Source organism: Panthera uncia, chromosome F2, assembly GCF_023721935.1.
Source record: "Panthera uncia isolate 11264 chromosome F2, Puncia_PCG_1.0, whole genome shotgun sequence".
NCBI lineage: Eukaryota > Metazoa > Chordata > Mammalia > Carnivora > Felidae > Panthera > Panthera uncia.
Window position 1 is genome coordinate 47,490,715 of NC_064812.1, and position 23,918 is coordinate 47,514,632.

Sequence of the window (23,918 nt, forward strand, 5' to 3'; positions counted from 1 at the left end):
GTAAAATGGCAGACTGTCAAGTATGCGTAAGGGTTTGTGTGTGTAAATGTGCAAAGCACAGTGAGGTGGAGAGGGAGACAGAAAAACAAAATTTTAAACACACAGCTTTGGGTTTGGAGGAAATGAGAGAAAAAGATTGTAAGAAGCGATGCTTGTTTTCCTAACTCTAAACTAGATAATATCTTCCCTCTACCTGACCAATTTATCCACTTCAAAAAACAAGCAAACAAGGAATTAAAAATCTTTTCTCAGAAGAAAAACTTGCTAACCAAAGATGGGTTGGTAACATTCCTTAGAAGCTGTGGTCTATTACAATGATATATTTGCTGTGTTTAATATAATTATGCCTTAATTACTTGGCTTATTTTTTTTTAGTGGGCAACAATTATAAGCTTCTGTGTCATGTTAACTCTTTTTCCATCGTTTATTTCATCCCATGCTTTTTCAAGTAAAGTTTTTAACATGGCATGTTAAACATAAGAAGTTGCATTAATTTGAACTTCTACAGTGTAGGAATGCTCCTGAGGTCGTGCATTCCGGGATAAACATCAAGTGAAGATGTGTTGATATCTTAGCAGATTCTTGTAATCCTAATATTTTTAAGGCAATATATTTATTTGGTTTTTTTTTTATTTTTAAAAATTTACATCCAAATTAGCATACAGTGCAACAATGGTTTCAGTAAATTCCATAGTGTCCCTTACCCATTTAGCCCATCCCCCCTCCCACAACCCCTCCAGCAACCCTCAGTTTGTTCTCCAGATTTATGAGTCTCTTCTGTTTTGTCCCCCTCGCTGTTTTTATGTTATTTTTGTTCCCCTTCCCTTATGTTCATCTGTTTTGTCTCTTAAAGTCCTCATACGAGTGAAGTCATATGATTTTTGTCTTTCTCTGACTGACTAATTTCATTTAGCATAATACCCTCCAGTTCCATCCACGTAGTTGCAAATGGCAAGATTTCATTCTTTTTGATTGCAGAGTAATACTCCATTGTATATATATACCACATTTTCTTTATCCATTCATCCATCGGTGGACATTGGGCTTTTTTCATACTTTGGCTATTGTTGATAGTGCTGCTGTAAACATGGGGGTGCATGTGTCCTTTAGGAATAGCATATCTGTATCCCGTGGATAAATACCTAGTAGTGCAATTGCTGGGTCATAGGGTAGTTCTATTTTTAGTTTTTTAAGGAACCTCCATACTGTTTTCCAGAGTGACTGCACCAACTTGCATTCCCAAGCAATATATTTATTTTTGAAGAAAATTTCTTCAAATGCATATGTGCACTTCTGTGACTAGGAAATGGTGATTAAATATTCTAGCTTCTAATCTCTCCATTTTATTAAGATGTCCAGAGAGCCTTTAGACAAAAATATTTTCTATTTTAATTGTACTCTCAGATCATATCACATGAGGCATGATATATAATATGGGGAAGCTAATTTTATATTCCTGTAATCTAAAGCTCTTTTGTTCCTCTTTTATGACATGATTTTGAATTGATTTTGAAGTCTTATTTCTGGAGTTGCAAAATCTATTGGATGACCCTGTATGATCTTTCAGAATCACACTGCAACTACTTTTTTTTTTAATTTTAAAGTTTATTTGTTTATTTTGAAAGAGACAAAGACCACTTGGGTGGGGGGGGGGGCGCGCTGAGAGAGAGGGAGTCTGAGAATCCCAAGCAGGCACCATGCTGCCAGCGCAGAGCCCATTTCAGGGCTTGAACTCATGAAACCGTGAGCCGAAACCAAGAGTTGAACACTTAACTGACTGAGCCACCCAGGTGCCCCTGCAACTACTTCTTTTTAATTTTAATCTTCTGAACTTCCTGTTACTATAGATGATGGCTTGGTTGTAATGGTAAAGCATCTATAGATGAACTATGAACTCCATTCTTTGTCCCAAGTTTTATCATATGTTTTATCACATCTTGGAAGCAATTCATTTAGTGATTCTACACCTAAGCTATGAGGTAGTGAAAGGAAACTATCTTAGACTTGATTTATTTATTTTTACACAAATCTGGGAAGATCTTTTTCCTCACTGGAAATAGCTTCACTTGATTAAATAAAGTGGATTTTTAGCAGATTCTGTTAATGTGTTTTATGTATACTGATGCTTCTGACAGATAGTAGATTTTGGTTAAAATACAAGGCACCCAAATGTCATATTCCAGATGACCTTTGCAGATTCAGTTTTAGATTTATTTTGTGGGGCGCCTGGGTGGCTCAGTTGGTTAAGCCACTGACTTGGGCTCAGGTCACGATCTTGTACTCCGTGAGTTCAAGTCCCACATCGGGCTCTGTGCTGACAGCTCAGAGCCTGCTTCAGATTCTGTGTCTCCTTCTCTCTCTGCCCCTCTGCCTCTCATGCTCTCTCTCTGTCTCTCTCAAAAATAAACATTAAAAACATTTAGATTTATTTTGTATAAAATTTTCTTATTTAGCGTTCTAAGATAAGCTCTAAACAATGCCTAATATGTAATATACACACATACCTTTTTTGAGGACTACATAACAAATATTATATGCAAAATTAATAATGGGAAATCTAATAATTACATTGTCTAGGAATTAGAAATGAATGTGTATTAACTAATATAGGTAGTAGAGTACAGAACAATTGGCTAATAGCAAAGAGGAAATGAAATAAAAATGACAGAGGAAAAGATGTTGCCAGGGGTTGGACAACTAGCTGTATCATATTTAATTAGATGATATGGTCTCTAACTGTACTTCCATCTATGATAGGTCCAAAAAAGAGACTTATTTTTCAAGAGGAAATAAAGTTAGGAAAAAAATAGAAATTTAAGCAATTATGTACTCATTTATTTTTAAAGAATTAGATCAACTATATTTTCATTTACCTAATTGTTTTACTTTCCTGATATGAAACCAGATTCAGGAAATATGAGTCATGTTGCCTGATACTCCCTTCTGTGCATTATTACCTGCTGGGACACCAGTCTCCCAGTTGTGAGCACATAAAGCTCAGGCAGTAGTTGTTGACAAGCTCTTCCTGCAAGAACATGTGATTCTCAAATGGAAATGACCTAAAATTAAGCTTTCTCTGTTTTGAAAATGTGGAAAATATAAACTCCTTTATGAACTTTAAAATGGAAATATGTTTATTGTCTATTCAAATGGATCAAAAACAAAGATGTTTCTTTTGTCTTTTATTTGCTGTGAATTCTTTATGTTAAATGCTCTACTGGATGCCAGTAAATCTTGAAGTCTGTGATAGACTTTTCCTGCAAACTAGCATTGGTCATTATTCATTTACTCATTAATTCATTTAATTGCCTCTTTCATTTATTTATTTATTTATTTATTTATTTATTTTTGACCACTTGGCTGACACTGATTGTACACTAATCCACCATTCTTGATCACTCTTTTATCTGGACCCAGATCCCATAAAGGCAGACAGATACGAAAACAAATAATGATGAGATAATATAAGAAGTGCCTGAGCACGAGTACATAGTATGAAAGGCACTAATTGAGCTCAGAAAGCAGCTACTTCATCTGCCCTTGGACAAATGAAGAGAGTTTTCACAGAGGAGGGGATACAGAGCTGAGCCTAAAATAATTAAAGTTTTCCCAGATGTGCTTTTGAGAGGAGGTGAGTTCTAGTCCCATGGATTTATTTTCAAAGCAGAGAGGTGTTTTGGATTTTTCTGATGTAATTTTATTAGTCTAGACAGCACAAATGACTCCTTGAGCAGTGTATTTAAATAGACTGTCTTACAGAAGATGAGGAAGAGGCACTATGCAGTGTGTGCAATGGAGACCTCCACTTAAACCCTTCCTTTTCAAAGCTTTGATTACAGTTTCATGTTTCCCTATGTTAGAACACAGATGGAGGCTTTTCTCTGGCCTCAGTTAGCTCCATAGCTCCATTTCAAACCATGTACCAGTTAATGACACGAAGCTGCTTCTCTCATACACCTTCTCCTCCTCCTATTTCTATCTTATATATATATATATATAGCATATATATATATAAAGCATATATATATAAAGCATATATATATAAAGCATATATATATAAAGCATATATATATATAAAGCATATATATATATATATATGTATATATATATATACATATATATATATATACTTTGCTAATATACTTAGCAAATATAGAAATAATTTATTGTAACTGAAACACTGAGGGTCTTAAAAGTGAGATTTATTGAGCAGGTAGTTTGGTGGTTGATAAAAAGGCAGTCCACACAGTATCAGGTTTTAAGTGTTTAAATAGCTATTCACCTGTCTCATATTAATTTGTTGGCCAATATTGGGATATGATGGTTATAGGGAAAATGTTAATGTTATCCTGAAAATATGATTGTGTCATCACTATCTGCTTTAAGAATTGTATCAGTTCAAATTCCAAAGAAGAAAAACTTCTCGGGGCACCTGGGTGGCTCAGTCAGTTGGGTGTCTGACTTCATTTCAGGTCATGATCTCACAGTTTGTGGGTTCAAGCCCCACGTCGGACTCTGTGCTGACAACTGAGAGCCTCGAGCCTGCTTCAGATTCTGTGCCTCCCTCTCTCTCTGCCCCTCCCTGCCCTTCCCTGCTTGTACTCTGTCTCTCTCTCTCTTAAAAAAAAAAAACAAAACATTAAAAATAATTAAAGAAAAACTTCTCAATGTTGGGCTTTCAAAACACTTTTTTTTCACATTTAGAGAGAATGGTGATCTCCTAGGAAAACTGGAGTTGTCAGAGAATGAAGACACAAAAATCACATCAGAGAGACAGAATTTTGACAGCCAGAGTCACCTCTTTGCACAGTGTAATTGAAAAAAACAATGCCAACTGGGGATATCAATCAATTCTTTAAAAAATACCAGTGTAAACAAAAACTATAACAAAGTTAGAAAGACTGAAGCAGAAGGCAAGGAATCTATATACTTAAGGACATTTTCTTTTTTTTTTTTAATTTTTTTTTGATGTTTTTATTTATTTTTGAGACAGAGAGAGACAGAGCATGAGCAGGGGAGGGGCAGAGAGAGAGGGAGACACAGAATCTGAAACAGGCTCCAGGCTCTGAGTTGTTGGCACAGAGTCTGATGCGGGGCTTGAACTCACGAGCTGTGAGATCATGACCTGAGCTGAAGTCGGACGCCCAACCGACTGAACCACCCAGGTGCCCCTTAAGGACATTTTCTTGATTTTCCTTTATCAATTACATAGGTTTCCTAACTTTGTATATTTGAAGACTATTGTATTCTTTCTTTGTTGTTTTTTTTAATTGAAGTATAATTGACATACAATAGCCTATTAATTTGAGGTGTACATTATAGTGATTTGATATTTTTATGCATTATGAAAGGATCCCCCAATAAGTCTAGTTACCATCTAACACAATACAAATTATTACAATATTATTGCCTACATTTCCTATGCAGACTTTGTATTCTATAAGTCTATGATTACTTCCCAAATATGTCTTTGTTTATTTCCTAATAATTAGTAAGGCCATAAATGCATTCATATTTTTCTTCATATTCCTGGTTACTTTTTCACCAAAATTATATAAAATGAGTATTTAATGAGATCATAACAGATACTGAAAAATGTGCCCAAATCATAAGAATTCAGTGGAGTTTTGCAAAATGTGAACGTATCTATATAAACCTACATACAGATCAAGAAACAGCCTTCACAGTACCTTGGAACTATTCTCTCTCTCTCTCTTTTTTTTTTTTGAGCTTTTATTTTTTATTTTTTAATATGAAATTTATTGTCAAATTGGTTTCTATACAACACCCAGTGCTCCTCCCAACAGGTGCCTTCCTCAATGCCCATCATCCACCCTCCCCCCCACCACCCACACTTCCCATCAACCCTCAGTTTATGCTCAGTTTTTAAGAATCTCTTATGGTTTGGCTCCCTCCCTCTCAAACATTTTTTTTCCTTCCCCACCCCCATGGCCTTCTAAGTTTCTCAGGATCCACGTAAGAGTGAAAACACATGGTATCTGTCTTTCTCTGTATGACTTATTTCACTTTGCATAACACTCTCCAGTTCCATCCACATTGCTACAAAAGGCCATATTTCATTCTTTCTTGTTGCCAAATAGTATTCCATTGTCTATATAAACCACAATTTCTTTATCCATTCATCAGTTGATGGACATTTAGGCTTTTTCCATACTTTGGCTATTGTTGAAAGTGCTGCTATAAACACTGGGGTACAAGTGCCCCTATGCATCAGCACGCCTGTATCCCTTGGGTAAATTCCTAGCAGTGCTATTGCTGGGTCATAGGGTAGATCTATTTTTAATTTTTTGAGGAACCTCCACACTGTTTTCCAGAGTGGCTGCACCAGTTTGCATTCCCACCAACAGTGCAAGAGGGTTCCCGTTTCTCCACATCCTCGCCAGCATCTATAGTCTCCTGATTTATTCATTTTAGCCACTCTGGTATCTCAGTGTGGTTTTGATTTGTATTCCCCTGATGAGGAGTGATGTTGAGCATCTTTTCATGTGCCTGTTGCCCATCTGGATGTCTTCTTTAGAGAAGTGTCTATTCATGTCTTCTGCCCATTTCTTCACTGGATTATTTGTTTTTCGGGTGTGGAGTTTGGTGAGTTCTTTATAGATTTTGGATACTAGCCCTTTGTCTGATATGTCATTTGCAAATATCTTTTCCCATTCCATTGGTTGCCTTTTAGTTTTGTTGATTTTTTCCTTTGCAGTGCAGAAGATTTTCATCATGAAGATAAAGTCCTCTTTCCCAAGGTAACTGCTATAATGACTTCTAACATCATAGATTAATTTTGCACATATATGAATTTGTTATAAATTAGAATCATACAGAATATATATTTTTTAAACTTTTTTTAAAAATGTTTATTCTTGAGAGAGAGAGAGAGAGCATGAGCAGGGGAAGGGAAGAGAGAGAGAGAGAGACACAGAATCTGAAGCAGGCTCCAGGCTCTGAGGTGTCAGCACAGAGCCCGACGTGGGGCTCGAACTCACAAGCCATGAGATCATGACCTGAGCCAAAGTCCGATGCCCAACTGACTAAGCCACCCAGGTGCCCCAGAATATACGTTTTTGCATATGTTTTCTTTCATACTTTGTGTTTGAGATTTATCCATGCTTTTGTATGTATAAATTTGCAATGTATTCTAAACATCACTAACTTCATGATAATTATTTTATCTCTTTTAGAACTCAATTTGACTACAAATAGGAGCATCTTTTTCTATGCATTGTATAAAGTCATCAGCTTAAAAAAAATAAGAGGCAAGTATAGCCTTAAGATGTCGGGTTATCTTGAAAATAAAATTGTACTGATATTACTACTAATTGGGTGGTTAATATTTATTAAGGACTGAGTTTCCTTATTATTTCTTTATTTTGGATAAATTAAGCTATTTTGTACGTACACCAATTTTCTCTAAGTTGTATGGAAATTTTTATATGTGAGACAGTCGTCATATAACCTAATCCTGTGCCAATTATTTTATTTTAGCTTTAAGTAATACAGCTATTATGCCCCCAAAGAGCAAAATATTAGGTTTAATTTGGGTTTATTATTTATTAATTAGGTTTAATAACTCCTTATAAGCTTGGATTAGTTTTGGTGCCCCTGGTCCAGCAAAAGAGTCAGTAAAAAATGACAGAGCAAAATGGTAAGCTCTGAACCAAACTGATGAAAAGCTCACCAAGTCCTCAAGAAGGCAATAAAATTTCTTAGTGCTAATGGTTTTAAAGGTCATCAAAGCACTTAAGTGCTCAGAGATGTAGTTCTCGCTATCTCCAAACCCACTAGAACTTAGCTCATATTGGGAAACTGGTTGAACAATATTCTATGTCACTACAGGTTTTATTAGGCCACCTAATGTACAGTGATGGAAACTTATATGTTTAAAAGGAAGGTGAAGATACTCCTGGGCACCAAGCCCCAGGTCTAATAAATAGTATGTAACCGTGGGAAGGGATAATCAAAGATAATGGAAGCAGTCTTGATATCTAAAATAGTTAGCTGCATATGATTTTCATAACATCAAAATGTTATAAAATTATTTACAAGTGGGAAGTTGCAAGACACCAAGAAAAATACAAATATCTATTTCATTTTTGTAATATAGTTAGATTACCTATTTACTAAATGCAGAATATCATTTCCCTTCCACGATAATTATAGGAATTATATAATTATATATATATATATATATATTATATATAGGAATTATATAATTATAATTAAAATAGGAGATTCCTGAACTTACAATAAAATGAGTAAATCCTGAGGATTTGGTGTGAGAAATCCAGTGTGAGAAAGCTAGCCTATATTTATACTGTTTTTCCTATGTGTGCAGTATATTGGCAGTGTTTCAAATTAGGGATGCAAAGGAAATTTTCATTTTTAAGGTTACTTGCAGAGATTTTGAGCATAATCACATTTTGAAACAGAATCTAGTTATTATAATCCCTGTTAATCTTAATTGAATTTTAGCAAATCTGCAGGAACAAAGTTGGAGTGGAGTAAAGTTATAGTGGCCAAATGTTTAATAAGATGGTTTTTAACAACCTGGGAATATCACATCCAGAAATGATATTCTTTATGCGATGTTTTCTAAGCATTCTTCCTCAATGGTCCTAAATTTAAAAAACTTCATAAGAGAAAATAGTGATATTGAAAACAGACATTCCTTTCTGGACTTTGAATACTAAAGATAAATAAAACATTTCTAAAAATAGGGATTTGAGAGCAAGTGTTTAAATCAGGAAGATGATAAGAAAAATCATCATGAACTTTAAATAAGATATAAATACAACAGGCTTTCCCAGAAGGCTACAATTACTGACTCTTTTGTCAAATAAAGCAAAGGAAAGAGGGCACCTGAGTGGCTCCATCAGTTGAGCATCTGACTCTTGATTTTGGCTCAGGTCACGATCTCCCGGTTCGGTTTGTGAGATCTGCACTGTCAGCGCAGAGCCTGTTTGGGATTCTCTCTCTCTCTCTCTCTCTCTCTCTCTCTCTCTGCTGCTCCCTCGCTCTCTCTCTCCCTCTCTCAAAATAAATAAGTAAACATAAAAAAAAAAAAAGAAAATCAACTTGAAAGTAGAGAGTCAAGGTTTACTTAGGTGGTGACTGATTAACGGTCAAGGTTTACTCAAGAAGTATTTGTGGAATACAACTATTTTACTTATATTTAACCTAGGTTATATCTCTATCATCTCTCTATGTATCTATCCATTCATTCATTCACATTGGAGTGGACAGTGTCATATTATGTATGTCCTAGCTTGGTCAAGCCTTAATTCTAGGGCAGCTCGTTGCTGCAAATGAAATATTATACTCCAGGAATTGTCAGAGAGTCAGAAATATGTGGATAGAGGTAATTACTGACAGGATTTTGTTACTGATATCATCATAAATACTTCATGTTTTAGTAATGATCACCATGGGCTTTTATTGATGAAATTAAAGGTATTCAAGTGTTTTGTTGGGCTACAATATTTTAGAAACATACCCACATTCATATATTCTGGATGTAAGGATACAACAAAGTCTCTATATTTTGCCTTAGAATAAGGCCAAAAACTTGGCCCATAAATTGTCCTCTATCTAACCGCTGATTGGGTGGATTTTACTTGCTTATTGCTAACAATAAGAGTAACTAATCCTGCTTAGAAGTAATCCTGTCTTCCTAAAATGAGCCTTTCATAAAAGGCAGACATCAGATTACCTAAGAGGACAGACAGCTGGCACTTCATGGTTTACAGAACAATTTATAAACGGTTTTGGTGCTTGCTTGCTAGTAAATGCTTAATAAATCTTTAGAGAAGTGGCAGAGGTTAGTCTAAAAATGCCTTCATTATACTGTGATGGTAAGGTTATAAGGGAGTATTTTCTTGTAACTACCATTATATACCACAAAGTGTGTAAGAGTTTGTATGACAAAAGTAAGTTTAAGTAAGTTCATAAAAGTAGTGAAGTATTATAAAGAAACACAAAACAAGACAAGGTGAGTGTAACTAGGGTGCATATGGGAAGATGATTTTATAATGCAGTCCACATTTTTATAATGCATTTTATAATGCAGTTCACTGGGGAAATGGCATTTGGGCAGAAACTTGAATAAAAGGCCCTGAGTTGGAAAACAACTATGCACATTCAAGAAACATTGTGAAGACCAGACAGTTTGGGGAAGGATGAGTGATAAGGAAAACATAAGGAGAGATGGTCAGGGAAATAAACAGGGGTCAAATCATATAGAGTTTTGTTGACCGTAAGGTTTGTTTTTACTCTGAATAAATGACAGGTCATTGGAGGAGTATGAACAGGAAGGTATTCTTAACAAACTTACATTTAAAAATTATCTCTCTGGTGGTTGTTTGCAGGATAGATTTTGAAATAGCAAGAGTAAAAGTCATGAGACCAGAGAGGAATCTATTTAGTAGTGTAGGTAAGAGGTCATACAGGCTTGGCATATTGTCATAATGGAGGTACTAAGATTTGAACACATTGGGGATACATGTTTAGGTGAAGCAAATAGGAATTCTTATTGGATTAATGTAGGATATGAAGTTTGTAGAATGTGGAGGGAATAAAAAGATGCTGGAAATTTGCAATACTGTAGCAATAAGAGTTTATTATTTGGGGGGTATGTTTTTATGTGAGGCAATCAGAAATACATGAAGAATGTGAAAAAAAGGAAAATAATCAATGATGAAGGTTGCATTCCTGGCAGTGATGTTCTAAGTGATTTGGATCAACATCCCTGCTGAGAGAAACTACAAAAGCTAGAAATATATGACAAGAAAACAATTGCTTGAAAATCACACAGTGAGTGATTGTAGGCCACGATCTGGAAGAGAAGAGAAATCTAGAGGATTAAATCTAATTTGGGGACCACTTTTCTCTATAAAGTGATGACCATTGACAAAGCAGTATCAAAGAGCCTGAGAAGCTAAGCAGAACTTCAGATGCAGAGTGGGAAACTCTTATGGAGAGTTCAAGATCCATAAAAAAGCGTGGTCCAGATGAACATCCTGGCATTCAGTTAGGACTTCAAGTTGGAGAAACAGTGAAAAGAAAATAGCCCACAGCTTTGAATAGTTTCAATTAAAAAAAAGGCGATGATTGAAGATAGCTATTGCCTATAGCTTAGATTTCAAGAAAACAAAATACAACAAAACAAAAATCCATTTGTGAGGAAGATACTAGAGCTCTTAATCGATTTTACAATTTTTCATATATAATGTTCATTTAATGAATAATAACCAGGCATAGTAGAAGACAAGATAAAACTGAAAAAGCAAGATCAAAAAGACAACAGGAGAAAACCCACATGATACAGATAATGAACTTTTGAGTCATGGCATTTAAAATATGGTCTGATGCCTTCAAGGAATTGAGTGACAAATTAGAGAACTTGGCAGAGAACTGGAAAGTGAGGGCAAAAAATTAAGAATTATGTAGCTGAAAAACACTATTACAGAACTAATTACAATTAAATTAATAGTATATTAAATATAATAGAGTGAAGAATTAGTGAATTAGAAGATAAATCAAAAGAAAATATTTAAAATGAAGTCCAAACAGACAAATGAAAGACAATTTTATAAATGGTGCAGGGTCAATTAGTTATTCCTGTGGGAAAAATGAAATAAAATCTACTTCATATCATATGCCAAACTCAATTTCAATTGGATTGTAGATTTAAATGTGAAAGAAAATTTTTTTTTAATTTTTATTTATTTATCTAGTTATATGTTTATTTTTTATTTATTGGGAGGTGGGGGCACAAGTGTAGTGAAAGGGCAGAGAGAGAGAGAAATTCTGAGAGAGAAGCAGTGCTCACCTGAAGCGGGGCTCATGTTTTATCTAAAGGGGGACACAAGCTCACCCAAACAGGGCTTGACCTCACCTGAAGAAAGGCTCAAGTTGACCTGAAGTGGGACTTGAACTCACAAACCGTGAGGTCATGACCTGAGACGAAGTCATAAGCTTAACCGATTAAGCCACACAAGTGCCCCAAGAAAAAAATGTGTTTAGACTAAACAATATATAACTTTATGAATTTGAGGTATAGCAATTTTTCTTAAGGGATACAAGAAGGAAAAATCATAAACAAAAGACTAATAAATTGGGCTATATAAAATTTAAGAATTTATGCTCATCAAAAAATGCCATTAAGTGAGTGAAAAGGCAAGCCTCAAAATGGGAAAATATAATTGCAACATAGATAACACATAAGGGGCTTATATTCAGAATATATAAAGACTACTATAATTCAATATGAAAAGACAGGCAAAACAATTTTTAGAAAAATGGGCAAGAGATTTCAACAGCCTTATTAAAATATAGAATATTCATGTGGCCAATAAGCATGTAATAATACTGTGTTCCACCTCACTAGGTATCACAAATATGGAAATTGAAATCACAATGAGACATCACTTCTCATTCAGGAGTTGGTGATGAAAGCAACAAAAATTATATCAATGACAGAAAGTGGTTCTAAGGATATGGAACTTATACAATAAGAAATGTAAATCGATAGAGCCACTGTGGGGACCTACAACATAAAAGGAATAAGTGAGTTAAGGGATTCAGATATTTCTGTTTCCTTGCTGTAATTCTAACTTAAACAATTATCATCTCTAATTGCAATGCCATATGCTCAAGAGTAGCTACCAAAAAATTAAAAAACAAAATTATTTCCCTCCTCTACAGAAATTTATGGTCTTGTTATATTACTAGAGAAATACACAGACATAGGTAGGTGTCAAGCCACTTATAAACAAACTTAAAACAATAAGCAAAATTGTATGTGTGTGTACATATGCTTAGTTATGTAATGCCTACAATAGCATATGGTAAATTTTTAATAAATATTTATGTAATGAAAGCATGAATTCGTAACCCATGTGTTGTTAGGTATTCTCTTAAAATACCAAAATAGAATTAAAAACAAAGAAAATCTGAAAGGATAACGTAATGGATCAATAAAATTTGCTGTTATTGTCCCCAGAATCAATGAACAAGAGAAAGATGCAAAAGGAGATAATGTGTACATTGATCTCTATTTTTTTTTTCTTGTTTTCCAGGGTTTGGGAATCTGGTTTATCAATATTGTGTGTGTGTGTGTGTGTGTGTGTGTTCTACCAATAATATTATTATGCTAGTTACTGAAACAATAGAAATCAAGTGATTTTAGTACTTAAATGTTAACTATTTTCCATATTTGGGTTATGTGTTAATTATGAACGTCATTTGTAACTGCTTCTCTCCAGATGGTAGGATTAATCAAAGAATGAACAACAAGAAATGTTTTCAATAAAGTGCTGTTACACATGAACAGCAAAATGGCCTTTCAAACATTTTTTATAGGAAATAGATTATTGTGTCTTAAATTTGAATAGTGAAATATTGATGATCTTTTCTTATAAATTGTGTTAGCTTGCAAGGTTATGCCACTTCTCAGTTGATTTATAACAGAAACACTCTATTACAATGTTAATTTTAGTGCACTAGTTGCTTCTTATTTGCTACTTTGGGGAAATGTAAAAAATTCAACAATTTTAAATCTTCTTTTACTATGCATATTATATTTTATGCATTGGAATGTAAGTCTAGTTGAATGACTTTAAATTTTATTATTTTTAATACAGCACTGAAGAAAATTAACAAACATTAAATGCTCCCAATATTCCAAATATTCTTGTTAGACTACAAATTCAGAGATGAAAGATTGTCTTCTGCCCTTTGGGAATATCCACACAAGTAAGTTAAAGTATTTTTCTAGAGTTTTCAAATCTTTTCAAAAAAAGCTTGCATTATCTTTATTTGGTTTAGTAGGAATTGAAGGCAAAAGCCTTGTTTTGAAAACAAATTTAAAAGGGATGGATGTATTTTTATCAACTGTTAGAAGTTCTGTTTGCTCTGCTGAAATAAGTTGCACATTTTTTTTTGTCTCATAAGTTTCTTTTGTTTTGAAATCCCCATGTGTCTTACCAGCAGTAAACTGAAACCAAACCAAAAAAAACCCCAGAAAACAAGAAAGGAGGCTTACATAAAACTGAATTGTAGAGCATCATGCAAACAAAGAACTTATTTCAGTGAGTTATTCAGACACAGCTTAGGCCATATTATGTGTAATTTCAAACATTAAGTAACTATAACTGCCTGTAAAGGCAGATTTCAAATGTTTATAAATAAAAATTACTATGTTGGACGATAACTGAAGGAGAAATATAAGAAAACCATAATCTTTCCCTTGGCAACATCTTTTCTAGACAACACAGGTACTCAAATTTTAGATTCTAACTCAATGTTTTCCTTTCTGACCAACATCTTCTTACAGCTCTGTAGCAATTACAAGATAGATCCTCCAGAGTAAAGGCAAAGGCAGAGATGAAGTTCAAGTGCTTCGTGCTACATTTCCTTGTCATAGGATTACATATTGATCTTCAGAAGTGGATGTGGACACTAATCATTACATTGTAGGTACCTTTTTCTCCCCTCTTCAACCTATTCAGCATGCGGCATGACAGGGGCAGCTCCCCATATAAGCCTAGTTATTCATTCATTAATACATAGAAATGATCATTCTGTATTGGTCACATCACCTCCAGGAGAATTTGTGTGATTGTGAACATTCTAGTAGGCTTATTCCTTTTATTTGTGGTTCCTGGGAGATGTTGTCAAATTGTAATTTTGTTGTACTTAATTTCCTTATTGGTGATCTGTAAATAAATGTCCTAACCTTGGGTTTTCTCCTCTCAGATTTAAACATAAAAATAGGCAATGCTTTCTGCTTTTCAGAGGATAAACAATAAAATACATTTATGTTCTCTATATTACAGGATATTATTGTTGTATATGCTGAACCAGATTCTCTGAAGGTCTGTTATAGCTTGTTTTAAAGACAGGTACCTTTGGAAGCTGTTTGGGTTTTCAGTATTCCAGGACCAATTGACTATTACCCAAATTAGATGAAATAACTAAGAGAAAGGGACTAGCATTATTTGAATAACTGCTGCAAAACTAAGGATTTCAGTTCATCTGATTTAATTCTCAAAACAACTTCTTGAAGTAGATACAATTACCCTCATTTTATTAATGAGGAAACTAAAACTTAGGTCAGTTACAGGTCAGGGTATAACTAACATTGCCTTAGAGCGCTGCTAACTAACAGGGTATAAGTAACATTGCACTTAGATCTAGGACTCCCTTTTACCAAAGTTCTTTCTACTCTGCTATGCTATCTCTCTTGCCCTGAGTCAAATATCATCTGGAAAATGCATTGGATATGTAGAATTTACATTGGTTTATTAGAATAATTTCCAAAGAAAAACAATTTTTAAGGCTACATATCAAGATAGATCTTTAAGTGACTCAGTTACATCATCTATTGCATTAACAGAGAATTGTCTTGGTGGTGCTTTCTGCCTTAAAATAATCCTGCTTATTAATATTTCAAAAAGGGTTTGTCTGTTTCTGAAAACGAGATTTGGAAGTGAAATGTGATGGGTTTTCAAACCAAATTATGGAGGTCACTGGAAAGAACAGTTAAGACTAATACCACATGTTGTGGCGTGAAATGTGTTGTGTTCCCGCCCTCCTAAATTCATATGCTGAAATCCTAACCCCTGGTACCTCACAATGTGACTTTATTGGGAGACAGGGTCTGTAAAGAGGTAATTAAGTTAACATGAAGTCATTAGGGTGGGTCCTAATGCAATATGACTGGTATCCTATAAGAGGAGATTAAGACACTGACACATAAAGGGAAGACCACGTGAAGATATAGGGAGAAGACAGCCAGCTACAAGCCAAGGAGAGAGGCTTTACAAGAGCCAACGGTGCTGAAACCTGGTGTCAGACTACTGATCTCCATAATTAATAAAAAATAAATTTTTGTAAAAGCCACGCTGTCTGTGGTACTTTGTTTTACAGCAGCCCCTAGTAGACTAATATGTCATCTTATTTGGTACTTTAAGAACTAAGCTTTTTCTGGCTCACATTTTCGAGAATATTCACTTGGGAATTATTTTAAAATATAGAAATGATATGAGATGGAAAGAAAAATGAAATTAGTCATAAATAACTACGAGCAGTCATGTTTGTGATGGTATTAAAGAAATACTCTGGATGTGATTATGAGAACTTAGAATCTCTATCATTAGGTTGGATGAACTGTAACAGTTCTGTGTACTCCATTGTTAAGAACATGAAAGAACAATTAATTAGAATGCTGCAATTATACATTGGTAGTCAAGTGTCTGTAAGATTTGAAATGAAGACAGTGAAGAAATGTTTTCACCAACAAGCTTACCCAAAGTATACAACATCATTGGGCTCACCACTGCTTTGCTGTAGGCTATTAAAGAGTTCAGTTAATATGCATATTTGTTGTGTAGGTAGAACAACAAATTAGGTTTGAATTATTCATTAATATGATAGTAGAAATTAATTTAATAGATTGTATAGCTAATCACTTAGCCAGTTCTGTGGCAAGTGGACACATGAGTTTTAATGGAGAATGTATGAAAGCTGAACCAGGGACAGTATATACTGTGGGTGGGTGTGGGCAGAAGAAGGGGAATAGTAAAAGAAGAAATAGGCATACAAAGAGAGACATAGCCCACAAGCGAAAAAAGATGATCTGCTTTAACCTAGAGCTGGTATTATATAAAAGTATGACAAGAAATGTGGGCAAGTTTGTCATTTATAAATTGACAGTGATTGCAGAGAGGTGGCGGTGGTGATAGACATCTCTCAGGCACATAGTGGGCAATTGAGTCATAACAGCAAGCCTAATAATATGATTGTGCACCTGATATCAGCCATGCCCTGATTTTGGAATTAAAACATTTCTAGGAGAAAATGTAAGGTATATGCATATCCCGGTTTGTTTAGGGCATTCTTTGTTTTCTCCTTTTGTCCCCTGGTCACTACAGGTTGAACCAAATGAAATTGTCCATTTGAATATTTGACCACTTTGACATATAAAGACAACAATTTTCATGTATATTAAGGTAATATTAATAAAATCTCCTTTGACTCTCAAGAGTGTCTACATTTGATAAATTATATGGTCATTCTAATTTATGTGTGGTATTTTTATCTTTCCAGGGTTGTCTGGTAATGATTTTCCTTATTTATTTTATTTATTTATTTTTTAAAGTTTATGTATTTATTTTGAGACAGAGAGAAAGCATGCGAGCAGGAGAGGGGCAAGAGAGAAAGGGAGAGAGAGAATCCCAAGCATGCTCCATGCTGTCAGCACAGATCTGATGCCCAAAGCAGGGCTAGACCTCTGGAACTCTGAGATCATGACCAAAACCAAGAGCCAGACACTTAACTGACTGAGCCACCCAGGCACCCCACTTATTTCTTTTAACTGACATCCATGATTTGTTATATTTACAAACATCTTTCCTTTTTGAAACACATGCACACAGGCACAAGCACATACACGTACAGCTGTAGTGAGAATAGAAACCAAGAAAATGAGCCAAATTCTTCCACCACCAAATATGAGACCAGTAACAAAACAATGTATTTGTATTAAATAGGTGTTGGAGATTAAGGAGTGCACTTATTGTGATGAGCATCAGGTGTTTTATGGAAGTGTTGAATCCCTGAAACTAGTATTACACTGTATGTTAACTAACTGGAACTTAAATAAAAACTTAACAAAATAAGAAAATAAAAGATGATCATCTTAGCTTGCAATTTTAAAATACTGCTTAAGTGTTATCTATCTTTTTGGAGGGAGAAAATAAATATATTTTAAATAAAAAGATAAATTTCACTGTGTCCTTAGTTAGAAACTGATCATATTTCTTGCAAAAAGGAAGCATAAAGATTTCATTCTCTTACAACCCAGTAGAACTCCTTACACTAAATTCAGTAGATATTGGAACCTCTCCTAGGACCATGACACAGACATGTAATAATTAACTTTGTCAGATGGCTAGCAGCTGAAACCAATAATACAGCAATGCAGACATGTACTACCTCTCATAAAGAGAATGGAAACTTACCTAATAAAAAATATAAAATCATTTTTACAATCACGATAAATAACCATTACTGCTTCATGGTGTTTTTACTTTAGTTATTCACTTGTTCTAATATATATAAAATAATCAATAATCCAAACTCCAGTGGCCGAAATTGAATTACCAAGCCCCAATAAACATGCAATCTATCCTTTACTTCCAGTATTGCTATTTCTTTCATTATGTGATATTTTTTTATATTTGTTTATTTGCCCTTTATTTATCATCAAATATGTCAACAAGGGCAGGAAATCGCTTTTCAGTTAAGGTTAATGCCAACATTTCTCTCCTTAACTAGTATTAAAATATGGATTTGTTTTCTCAAGAGCAGTTGTGCCTTACTTACTCCACTAATCATTGTGCTGCTGAACTGCGAAGAATGGAGAGAGGGTTTGTTGACAATTCTCTACTGCAAAGGAAACTCAAATCCTTGAAAAATGCAAAAATGGAGGCATCTGCAAAGAAACTGTTAAAACACAGCAGTCTACTGTTATGTGTGTGTGTGTGGGGGGGGGGACTTTCACTGCATGTTTTTAGTGCCCTAAGCAAGTTTACCTTTTATTAGAGATCCCTTTGGGCCTAGCTATTCTTTTCTTTTAAAAACTGAGAGTTACCAGACTGATTAAATTTATTAGCTTAAACTTAGTTTTTCACTTACTTGCTCTCTGATTATGAAGTTATTCTTTATAAACACATTTGTAAATCCTAAATGTAGAAATAAATGCACTCATCATTTCTTAGCCACCCAAGTGGAATTGATAGCATACACACACACACACGGGCACACTTTCATGCACAGAGAAATTTAAATACCAAACCTTGAATGAGACTATGCTGTATATGGTCAGAATTAGACCTTGAATGGCATAGTTGGGTACTAAAAACTTATTTGTGTTTCCACAGGCAGCACTACTGTTAAGTAATAAAGTCACTGGTTCATACAAAGTCCATTGAGAATTAAAGACTAATTCATTTCACAATGATTACTAAGTAGAGAAGACAACATGAGGAAAAGTAAAATGCATAATGTATGTAACTTAAGAAATGTACAGTTTTTAGTATTATATGGGGGGGGGAGCCTAAAACAGTATAGTACAAGACATCGCCATGAAAGAAAAAGAGAAGCGAGGAATACTTAAAATGTGGGCATAGTTTTTCATCTTTACCCTCTCGTCTGACTCTTACATACTGCTTTCACACCTTTTAGTGTCTTCCTCATTTTCAAAACGAGGTTACCCACGCTGCACTCAGGTTGCCCCTCTCTGAAAACCCGTCTTGGGATACTCCTTCCTTCCTTTTGTCTTTAATTTATCCATTCATTCAACATATATTCTTCCCTGAGTGTCCCTTTGTGCCAGGCAGGTACTAAGAGATACTGAAAAGAAAAAGACATAGTTCCTTCATGCTAAGAACCCATAGCTCATAGTGGATGCCAACGTGTAATCAAGTAATTGGAAACATGTGAAATATAGGTATATAGACAATATACAGTGAGGGTACAATTGCTTGGGAAGTAGTGTGTGGGGACTCTAGGGAAATAAAACCAGATGTGAGCTCAGACTCCTTTACCTTCTAGCTGTTGAATTTTAGCCAGTCCTTAAACCTGTCTGATCCTCCATTTCCTATTTGTAAAATGGGAATAATAATGCCTGTCTTGCTGTATTGTTGCGTGGGTGAGAGAAAATGCATGCAAAGCGCCTGGAATTTAACAGATACTAAGAAACAAATGCTAGGTAGTTCATATTCAGGGGAGGCCTGGTCTGCCATGTCAGCAAGCAGTTCTGAATGCTCCGTGTGTCTGCTAGAAATTCTTTAAATATTTTAAAGCAGCAGAATGACAGGGTCAGAATGACACTTTAGAGAGATTAGTTTGGCAACAGTGAACGAAGAACCTGGAGATCAGAGACAAGTTAAGAGACTATTGAAATAGTTCAGGCATGAAATTAAAGGACCTGAAAATAGAGGATAGAAGGCATCCCAGGTGACTAGATTGATAAAATGGAAAAGATTTTGCAAGGGAGAAAAATGGCACTTCATCTTCAAAAGAATGGGTACCGGTATCCCTTCAGGGAGAAGGGAACCAGCATTATCTTACACCTAACAGTTGCTCACATTAAATTAGACATTTTAGGCATTTTAACTCACTAAAATATTCCAGTAATTCTATGAGTTATGCATTGTTCCCTCATTTTTTAGATGAGAAAGCATTAGTAAGTTAACTTGCTCAAAGATGTGCAGGTAGAAAATGCTTGAGTAAGCTTCAAATCCTGGTCTTTTGCTGCTAGAGTATATGAGCCATCCATTATCACACTAACCTGCCTTAGAGAGCAACAGTGAACATTCAATAGTCAGTATTGGGAAGTGATAGTGATAAAGGTAACAATAGGAATTGAACAGGAAAGAAGGTGTTGGGGACACAGAAGGCAATTTACTTCCTCCCCCAACAACCCCTCTAATAGCCACGAGTGGAAAATGTACTGCTCAGCTAGTGTCAGGCCCTGTCTCTGCACTCTCCCGCTGGGCCTCCTGCCCACACCTCCCACGTGTATGCACCCTGGTCTAGATTCTCACGTCACTACTCTACTTGAGGAGTGTGGTTAAGAGGCATACTATACATGTTCCTCACAGTTGAAAGTTAATCAAGATTCCTCTTAATTTTGATTCATTTTTAAGTTTTATTTAACTCGAAAATGGTATTCATATTGATGAGTGGGTCTCAGGCACTAATTGATATCAGTATTATTGTCTTTTTTATTTTTGCACACGGAATACTTTTTGCATAAATTTTTTTTTTGTTGTTGTTGTTCTATGGGTCTTAAATAGTATTTTGGCTAAAAAAAAAAAGTGAAGAGCACGAAACTTTGACAAGCTGTCAAATCAAAACAAAACCTGCACTAAGCTCATGATTTTTCACTGGAATACACAGATCAAATCTATGTCTTCCAGATCACCTACCTTAATCATTTGATAATTTACCCTATTCTCTAAGAGAGTTTTAGCGAAAGCAGTTTGAGCTGTTGAGTGCAGAATGTTTGAGAAAAGTCCACATTTATAAATAACAAATAGGAGAACTGGTAGACCATAATAAGAAAATGAGAAAGAAAAGGTTACATATTATATTGAAAAATATCTAACATTTAAGGCAATAACAGTAAAGCCTACTTCTCCTTAGAATATTAATCATAGATATAATCTTACTTGTACTTGCTTGACATTTGTATAATTATCCCAACTGCTATAAAAAAAATCACCTAAATAGAAAACATGCCCATGTTATGAAGTCATAGAGAGAAGAGAATAAAGCATTGTCTTCATTTCCTTATAACGTTTCACTAGTTAGATATCTTAACAAAACTCTGACAAAACTCTTTTGTTTTTATGTTTGTTTTTCAAGGAGAGACTAAACAGCTACTAAGTTTTAAAAAATGGTATCAACTTACTGGAATGATAAAAATAATTCAGCTATTCATCTGGCTTTTAGGTAGGACCATGTCTGTATCATCCCAGATAGATGGAAATGTACGCCTAGATGTCTTGACTTTTATAAGTAATTGTATTTCATAGCCTCCCTGAATGAACAGACCCTTTAAAGGGGGGGAAAAAAAGAAAAAAATTATTATAGTCTAACTCTCCTATTGTAACCTACGTCCACTTCTTTCATGTTCTCCTAGTCACCATTTGTAAGTCATAACGTTCACACTTAAAAACGAGTGACCTTTACTATGTGATGAGTTGTCCTTTGTTTTTCTAAGTTTACTTCTTTTTTTTTTTTTTTTTTTTTTTTGGTAATTTCTGCACCCAATGTGAGGCTCGAACTCACAACCCCAAGATCAAGAGTAGCATGCTCCTCCCACTGACCAAGCCAGGCTCCTCAAGTTGTTTTAATATAGTAAATGCTCACAGACCAGGAAAACGGCAGTGTGCACAGGCTTCATCCATAAGGGGACAAATCAATATTTCTTGAACAATTGTTAAAGTTTTTCCTGCTTTTTTATTTCTCCTAAAACAATAAGATTGTTTTGTTATGTAGGTACTACATTGTTTTATTTACAATGAAGCATTTTTATACCCTTATCCCTTGGCTTTTTATGGTTTATGAGACAAAACCTTTTGCTTCTTAATGGTTCTTCCTTAAGGTAGTTCTTCTGATGCTAGCATAAAGAGACTTTTTAAAAGGGACTTTCACCAACAAAGTAACTGTTTTTGTTTATTCCTGAATCATCTTTGAGTTTTTATGTGGGAAACTAGCATTGGAGGATAAGAACAAATAAGAGAGATAGGTGGTCAATTGTGTAATGTTAAGATGCAATTCTCAGGGACTTTCTTACCAGGGCCTCATTCAGTCTAATAGAGAAGCAAAGCTTAAAGACAAGGTAAATCTTCAGAAAGAGAGAGAAAATCTGAAAATAGTTCTGGTACAGTTATAAACACAAGAATATGAAGGATATATAACAATAGCCCTGTATTCCTACATAATATTAGGCTTGACATTTTCATTTTTCCCCATTCATACTTGTGGTAATCTATGGCGTTCCAAGTTTTTCAAAGCAGTACCCTGAACTGTGGTCCTGACTCATACATGCTATATATCCTCCTAAGTACCACTTCTCTCCCATGCTAGCACATTGATTTACATAACTAAAATAGCGACATTTCAAACAAATGTTTAGCAAGATAGCTTAGCAAATTATATTAGTTCACTACAGATTATCATAATGTCATTAAAACAATGATTTTGAAGTCCATATATCAACATTAAGATATGGTAACTGTAGGATATTGGGTGTGGGAAGAACCAAAGCTTGGAGTTACACTGTAACTAGTATCTTACTGTTTAGATACAGTAATGAAAACTGTCTTGAAGATATATACCCAAATGATAATAAAGATTGCCTGAGGGTGATAGGATTACAGACTATTAATTTTCTCTTTTCCTTTCTAGATCTACTGCAACATAGCCAAGTTGCATCTATAATTTTATAAAGTACTTGAATGAGAAATTTCTCATCACTCTAGAATTTAAAATATTTTAATGATAAATTTCTCATAATTTTATAATTTGCAATATTTTAATTGTCATTTTCTCAATCACACACTGAAGTGAGGAGAAACTAAAAAGGAGGCAATTATGCAGAAAAGGTAAAATTTTAAATAGCCATTTGAGGGGTGCCTGGCTGGCTCAGTGGGTAGAGCATGAGACTCTTGGGTCGTGAGTTCAAGCCCCACAGTTGGGCATGGTACTTAAAAAAAAAAAAAAAGGAAAACTGAAAATAAATAAATAAATAAAAGGCCCATTTGAGGCAGTTATTGAAATGTGGAAAGAACATTAGAAAAGAGAGCAGCAAGGTTAATGTGGTCCGGGCCTTGATGTGTACATGTCCGGAGGGCAAGCCAAAGTCCTGACCTGGCTGGCACATGAGACTGAGCTACGGCAGCAACAGGAAGGCAGGTTGTGGGTCAGGTGCTCAAATGAGCCAGGAAAGAGTGCTGAGCTGCCAGGTGTCAGAGAAGCAGATTAATGCAACAAGCCCAAAAGGAAAGTATCGGTACAGCTTTTAACGACTTACTGCCACGGTATAAGCAGGAGTCTGAACTGGAGAAAACGCCGACTCCCCTGTTCCACTTTCTCTAAGAAACGGGCATTGCTCCGGGGCAGGAGGTCATGGCGAGGATGTGATCGCGCGGGACTCGCAAGCAGGTCCTGCGTGAGGCGGTCCCCCACACCCCCTCCCTGCAATGTACTTCCGCTGGGGAATTTCCACAGCCGCCAGGCCTTTTGGAGGATGCGGCCTGCGGGGAGCTGCCTGGACATCGGGCAGACGCAGGTAAGGCCTCTGTGTGAACGTTTAAGATTTGGTGAGCGAG

General features: G+C 35.2%; 1 long non-coding RNA gene across 2 annotated transcripts in view; it reads right to left on the minus strand.

Moving 5' to 3' along the window:
- LOC125924566 (uncharacterized) overlaps positions 1-23,704 on the minus strand; it is an 80,334-nt gene extending 56,630 nt beyond the window's left edge. For both annotated transcript variants that reach the window (XR_007458473.1, XR_007458474.1), the window contains exons 1-2: positions 23,621-23,704; positions 21,494-21,637 (exon numbers count right to left, since the gene is read on the minus strand). This is a non-coding gene — a long non-coding RNA (uncharacterized LOC125924566). The remainder of the gene's footprint in view (positions 1-21,493; positions 21,638-23,620) is intronic.
- Between the last annotated feature and the right edge of the window lie 214 nt (positions 23,705-23,918).